The following is a 7,661-nucleotide window of genomic DNA, read 5'->3' on the forward strand; positions in this document are numbered from 1 at the left end:
ATTTTTAATCGACAAACTTGATAGAGCTTCGAAGAAACGGTCAACTGCGGCCGCATCAGTGCCGGTGACCAAAAGGTCATCCACGTAAACACCCACCACAACAATGTCCTTTTCATCGCGCTTCCAGTATAGACACATGTCAGACACGCACTGTGTGAAGCCCGCATCGCACAACTTTGCATGAAGAAGCTGACTCCATAATCGTCCAGCCTGCTTGAGGCCGTACAAGCTCTTGCATAGTTCTAGCGAAAGCTCGTTCTTGCTTGTCACGCCGAAACTCTTCATAGTCGCTTCACCAATGTCCATGCCTTGCGGTACCTGCAAGAATATCTCAAGGTGAGATTCCTTATCCGCTTTCACGTAAGCGTTGGGTATATCCCCGTGCTTAGCGGGCACTCCCCACGTTGCTGCCAGAGCAAGTAGTACCTTGACCGTTGATATGTCCATAACTGCGGCGAAGGTAAGCTGGTAATCAACACCAAAAACTTGCTCATTCCCGCACGCAACAAGTCGAGCCTTGAGCCGCTCGAGATCACCGTGCGCATCGGTCTTCGTCTTAAACACCCATTTGGTGTGCAGTGCATTACTACTGGGACTTCGTTTGACCAATCGCCAAACCTTGTTTTCTTCGAGAGCTTCTATCTCTTCACGCATGGCTATCTCCCACCCTTCGCGCTTGCTGCTGCGCATCGCTTCCCCATAATTCTTGGGATCGCGCTCGTAAATGTGAGCCACGACACTCTCTTCACGTTCTTGCTCCTCCTGAACACCAATAGACTGCGCACGTTTCGATGCACCCCGAGTCCTGTGGGCATCACGCGTCCATGACTTCGACTTCTTCTTTCCTTTTTGACTTTTCGAAGCCAAAACCATGACTCCTTCACTTGAGCATGTCGACACCACACCATCTTCCTGATCCTCGAAGTCGAGTGCTCTACGCAACTGACTGTTCTGCTCATCACTCAGAGTTTGGATGTCCCTTACGTGTTGCGTAACCACGACTTTATTGTCCTTTTGCAGAAATACCTTGTAGCCCTTGGTTTCGTCGCTGCGTCCGATAATTACGCCGACTTGAGACCTTTTTGCCAGCGAGTTCTTGCGCGGGTCGCGGTAAACAGAACAAACAGATCCAAAAACCACAATGTCACGCAAATCAGGAGCACGCTTCGTAAGTATCTCCATAGGCGATGCTCTTTCCTCATTTGCACTTGTCGGGCTGCGATTAAGGATATATGAGGCATACTCAACCGCATCACCCCAGAACGACAAAGGGAGTCGACTTGCAAATATCATCGAGCGAGCCATATTAAGCACCGTCCGGTGCATTCTCTCAGCTTTTCCATTTGATGCTTGATTTCTGGCTTCACTGACTTGTCTTGAAACACCTGTTGACTTGCAAAACAGGTCGACATTTTCATACTCACCTCCCCCGTCCGTCCTTAGGACATGTACACGACAGTTAAACTGACGCTCGAAAAAGGCCAAAAACTGCTCGAACTTCTTCGCCGCCTGGTCCTTGGTCTTAGCGAGAAATACGCGACAGTAATTAGACTTGTGATCCACGAAATTTATCAAGTACCGGTTCCCAAGTCGGTCCCTTGGTGTCATCGGACCTTTAAGGTCAGAACATATGACACCGCCAATACAGTCGATTGGCGAGTGAGCCCCCGTGTCCTTGTGCGACTGCACATTCTTGGTCTGTTTCCCCTCTGCGCACGACACACACGTAGGTCTTGAACGATCCGTTATCTTGATGCCTGACGCCGGGTCCTTTGCCATCAGCTCAATCGCGTCGTAGCCCAGATGACCCAGTCGCTGGTGAAAGTGGTATAGTGAACCACTCTGCATCTCCTTGACCGACTCGTTTGATGTCTCGTGCGTAATTATCGCCATCAATACGTCACTTGGTGTGCTTGTACTGCGTTTTGGGGCCACCGTCTTTACGTAAAGAACATTATTATCCATTGAAATGTCGAATACGACTTCACCATCGCTGCGCCTGGCTAGTGCGCGCTTCATGCCATCATACACGATTCCGAACCCCTTGCGCTCGAGCTTGCCGTACGAAATTATATTTCGCGAGAGCTCTGGTGCGAGGTAAACTTCAGTCAACGTGACGTCCCGCACTTGCCCTCCTGCTACCACAGTGAGTACCACGTTACCAACACGTAACAGCTTGACTGATTCGCCATCCGCCAGATGGCACTCATGTTCGCACATTTTTGCGTCTTGCAACAAAGATTGGTCATTTACCAGGTGGCGACTGGACCCACTGTCCAGAATCCATCCATCACGATCAGTGTTTTATCCAATCACCAGTGTCGGGTTCAGCTTGTCATGACGTGAGCTCTTAATACTGGCGCCTTCGCCAATTGCGAGCACAATATTTCCACCGCCCTTGGCTCGACGGCCTCCGTTTGTGTAACTAGTCTTTCTGCTTTGACAATCAGCCTTGACATGCCCTGCTTTACCACACCCATAGCAGGTACGTGTCTCCTTGCGCAACGCAGAATCTTCCACATGCGCGACGACCTCCTTTCCAAAGGCGCGCCCTGACCTGGATTCCATTTCGATCGTCTGCGCAAAATGCGCAAGTTCTTCTGCCTGGACAAGGTAATCGACGCGATGCGTTTGATACTTAGCCATCAATATCGTCGATAGCTCGGGTGATGCGTATCGCACAAGTTGTCGAGAACTTGCTGCTCAGCCCCCCCAGCTGCATCACTGACTGCGACGAGGTAGAGGTAATGTTCTGGCCATGAGCGCTTATAGTCCTTCCTTGCCGTGAATAACTTCATCGCTTGAGCCGCAGTGATGCTGGTCTTGAAGGTGTCAAGCATACGCTGCATGACATATTGGAGAGTCGGTAGCACAGCCCACCAAGTGTCGACTTGCTTGTTGAAGTACCGCTCCGCAGTACCCGTCAAGTACTGCCCCAGAACGTCAGTCTTGACGTTTTCTGTCCAGAGAAAGCCGCACGACTCTTGGGCCATGTCCACCTGTCGCCAGAAAGTCTTGCCCCAATCAAAAAAGCCAGATCCGAGACCAACATACACCTCAGTTTCATCAAACTTGCGTATAGCAAGCTTACGCTGCCTCGCGTCAGGCGTTCGATACTGAGACGTGGTAGGAGCTTGAGCCGGAGCTTGAGGCTGCGGTTGATACGGGGATGGAACAGGTGGGCGAGGTGGTGGCTGTGCGCGTTGCAGCACATCTTGATGAGCCCTTGACTTAAACCCGTCAAGCCTGTCCATAGTAGGACGCGGCGCTTGGTGACTTCGCAAGTCCGACCAGTCGAGAGCGTCTCGATGTAGCTTGCCTGCGAAGTCGGCGCCAAGCATAGAGCCAAACATACCGCTGTCGACAGCGCCTCGCATGCGCTCGTCTTCGGCAATTCTCGCCTGCGACAGCTCCATCTTCTTCATGCGCTCTTCCATGCCCCCCAGCATCGTGAGAACCCTCTCTAGCGCATTGGTATCCGCGCTCCTTTCGTGAGCGTGAGGAGGGACGACCACAGCAGGCTCCGTCGCAGCCCTTTCGTGACTGGTTGTTGGCGGTGCCTGTGCCGTGTTGGCGTCGTCTTTCATCTCTGAGCTTGGGCTCATAACCTGTTCACTTGACATAGAGAAGAAGTCTTTAGCACTGTAATAAAAGGATTCTGTCATTATCTGTTGCCATTGTGTTATCTGTTATACCTCTTTACAGCTCATGTTCATCTAAGCAGTTTTTTGCAGCCGAAGCTGATCGAAGGTAATAACACGACAGGCCCTAAGTCGTTAGCCGCCACTTCAACCACCGTATCACGCCTCTTCATGCACATACGTACCGTCATGAAACGACTAACCAACTCAGAAATAATACAATTTCCAACAAAAGGACCCTCCAATCTCGAGCTAGACCTAGCGAGGCTAGAAAAGCTATTGAACTGCAAAATCTATTAAATAGAGCTAGCATGAGGGACAACTACACTGAAAAGGTAAAGTCCTGAATCAGCCTCAGAATGTTGTGTATTTCGGGGGTGATGCAACTTGGCAGTAGTAAGGAACGCGACTTTTGGCTAGCTCAGATCCAGGACAAGCTTAAGTAATAATTTTGATAAATTCCTTTCTAGTTTTTTTCTTCCTAGATTATTTCATAATATATTTATTTTCGGCGTTGTGCTTATAAAAAAAATTCATAGAGAAGCTGTAGGAACAACAGTTTTAGTTTGCGAATTTAAATTATTTATCATTAACAAAACAAATGTGGAGTAAATTTTAAAGAAAATTTAATATACACACTAATTTTTCAAATTCATACCCTTCTTGCAAATTCTTATAATCACACCCTCTTTCTTAAATCCACACCTTTTTGCCATATAGTTAATTTCACACCCGTTTTCTATGCACAGTCCATAAGCGCAACATGATGGTAGTGGCGAGCGAGGCGATCACATTCTTGTTGATCAAAAAAGAGAGGTAACTGTTCCATTTTCATCGCTTCGGTGAAAGTGGGTAAAGTCGGTTTCTTTTAAATCATCTGAAAAAACTTGAATTGGTGTACTTCCTTTATTTAGCATATCCTTTCGCACTTTTGCGCGCCAATTGTAAGACGTTGATAGGTTTCAAGGGCCCCTTCCTCTGATTTTCGGATGGCAGAAAGTATCCATAAGGTTTGATACCAGCCAAGGTCATACTTCTTACAGTTTCAACCTGCCCGCTTATTAACTTCCGGAGAGTTGAATGACCAGGTAAATGGAGTGACGGCTCGTGATTCCGGCTACGCCCCACCACATTTAGCTTCCAACTACCACACTTTCTGGAAAAATTCCTGCTCAAGAGGAAAGAGCAATTGATTGTTTGTGAGCTGGTCTGACTCTGGCGCAATACCTCCCGCTTTTGCGCGTTTGCGGCACCTCGGTCAAATTTGAGGTATAGCCGCCTTTTTGAGGTGTAGTTGCCTTTTTGTAAAAAACCTTTATCGAAACAGCGTAGCCTTGACCACGTGCAAAAGACTGCATAGCATCCTCAAGCTGCTCCCGGCTAGAAAACTTTACCTTTGGAGATATACAACTTAATGGCAGTTTTGCGCTGTCGATTCTTCTTTTTGGATTGAAATTTTTGCCTAAGATACCCTCTGTATAAGTAAATATTACTTGTATCGTATGTCTTTTCTAATCGCACTTCATGCAGTATCGCAGAATTTTTGGTGAGCTTTTGATAGTCAATGCATAGCTTCAAGGAATGCCAACTCTTGTTGACATTGTCTTGTTGGCATTGTCTTGTTGGCATTCTTTGAAGGCTATGCATAGGTTATCAAAAGCTCACCAAAACATTTGCGATACTTAATGCTCTTCAAATGTGTAATAGAATTGGTGTACTGGTTTAGAAGCATATTGAAGTTGTAGAAAGCAAGTTTCTTTGTCAAGTTTGATATAAAAGCTTTGGATGAGTGATTGAATTGATATAGTATATGAAGGAGGTGTACCAGCATCCTTTACATACACAACGAATACTGTAGACATTGTGGCGTTTATCTACAGTTGAAGCATAGTCGAAACATAATATGTATTAGCCAATGCTAGATGAAACATAATATGTTCCAGCCAATCATAGGTGAAATCATAATGTGTATTGGGCCATTCGGCATTTTGATTTGGATCCTCAAACTAATGTCTACAGAAATTGTGAGAATAACTTGTATGATTGCAAATTTAATGTTATTTATTTATGTAAATGGGCTTACCCACCCACGCGTTCCAATAACGATACCACTGCGTGGTTCATGGCTTGGTGGGGGAGAATTAGCCGATAGGCTTGCTCATATCAGCCCTGTTACCGTTCGGAAACAAGTAAGCGAGTTTCTCGTGACGCGATTTAGTGTCTTAAGACATGTGAGGGATACGATGGCTTATGTTGAGCGCGACATCCCTCAACGAGGATGACGGTGCGTCTAGCGACAGGCGCATCGATAGCAGTAACGAAACGCCTAGTGAAATTTCACTACACGTTAAAGATTTACAGTACGATGATGATTTAATCGTACTGGATTTGGATGACAAATTTGATGTCATCCTAGGTTTACCTTGGCTCAGAAAATATGAGCCAAGGATCAGCTGGCAGCATCGACCCGTAAAGATGCCTGCTACTTATTCATCAGATGGCCATCTGATGAGCGTCTCGGAGCGTCCACAAGCGTGTGGATGTACTACGAGGGAGTGCGACCTCACGTTTGGTACGGTCGTTATTACGACTACACAAGATCACAGTGTGATTACTAATCACTCTGTGGAGTCAGCTGCCGGCGGCTGTGCTAATGCACAGGCAGCGCCGAAGGTCCTCCACTCGAAGAAGTCGAGTGGATTGAGACATGAATGTACGCCTAGCGGGCGACATTCAAGGAGTATACCGGTTGCCCCAAAGGGACAACACGATGATCCTAGGTCGAGTAGAGAGTCGACCGTAGAGGACCCGACTGTGGTAGCGCAATCACAGTCGGAAGACGTTGAGGGAAGAGGTCCCCACGTACTTGAGGATAAATCTCCATAAATAGTTGAAATAACTAGACTTCAAGATCCCGAGGGATTAATCCTTCGGCAGCCTGTGGATAACCCAGGAAGAAACCGACACATTTGATGTCTTGGTTAATAACGGTTCAAGAATAGGCGCTTATACTCTTGATCTGTACGCCTCCAAAGCTAACTTTGGAGATAACTCAATTAACAACCCTAGAACCTAAGCGGTTCTTGAGAGATCTGCATGGTGGTAGAATCAAGCAGATCTGCGTACCCATCACAGAGGACGATTATGTTACCGACATACGGTCAGCGGTAACTTTTGCAGAGAACGAGCAGGTTCTCAGCAGCTAATCGATGGACGAAAGTGTCCTCGATGTAAAGACTCTGATTGAAAGATATACTACTCAATCCTGGGAGTCACTTAAGACAAATCCTTTATATAAGGATTTAATGGAATTCAGGGATGTATTCCTGAAACAGTTCCATGCGAGTTGCTTAAGGATAAAGGCACTCGACATGATATCGAGCTCAAACCGGGCTCGAACTACTGTGTCATGAAGCAGTGGCCACTGCCTCGTGAACAAGTACTTGCGATCGATAAATTCTTTGCCGGTCGGGTAAAAGCGCGTCATGTGAGGGAATCAACCTCCCCACATAGCTCTCCGACCTTCTGTGTGCGAAAGGCCACAGGAGGGTGGCGGATAGTGCACGCATTCAATAAATTGAATGCTGCAACAATACCGGCTCAAACGCCGATACCGAGAAAAGACGTAATCATAGACGGTATGTCTAAGAGTACTATCTTTTCTTCTATGGATCTGATGGATGGGTTCTATCAAATCCTTATGCGTGAGCGGGACATCCCGTACACAGCAGTGAGCACCCCCAGTGGTATGCTCTGGGAATGGCTAGTGATGCCTCAGGGGCTTAGTAACGCCCCTGCAACATTCAACAGATGTGTAACAAATCTGTTGAGACCGGTGCGGGATTTCGCACCGAGTTATTTCGACGATGTATTCGTCCATAGCCGGGCCATGGACGGTAAGACGGACGTGGAAGTTCATAAAACTCACGTTCGTCAGGTTCTTACACTTATGCGAAAGCATAAGTTGTATGCAAATCTCAAGAAGTGTATATTCGCTGCAAGCGAAATACCACTTCTTGG

Source organism: Bremia lactucae, assembly GCF_004359215.1.
Source record: "Bremia lactucae strain SF5 chromosome Unknown BlacSF5_NotPlaced_18_SHOA01000004.1_1233567bp, whole genome shotgun sequence".
In the NCBI taxonomy this organism is placed as follows: domain Eukaryota; phylum Oomycota; class Peronosporomycetes; order Peronosporales; family Peronosporaceae; genus Bremia; species Bremia lactucae.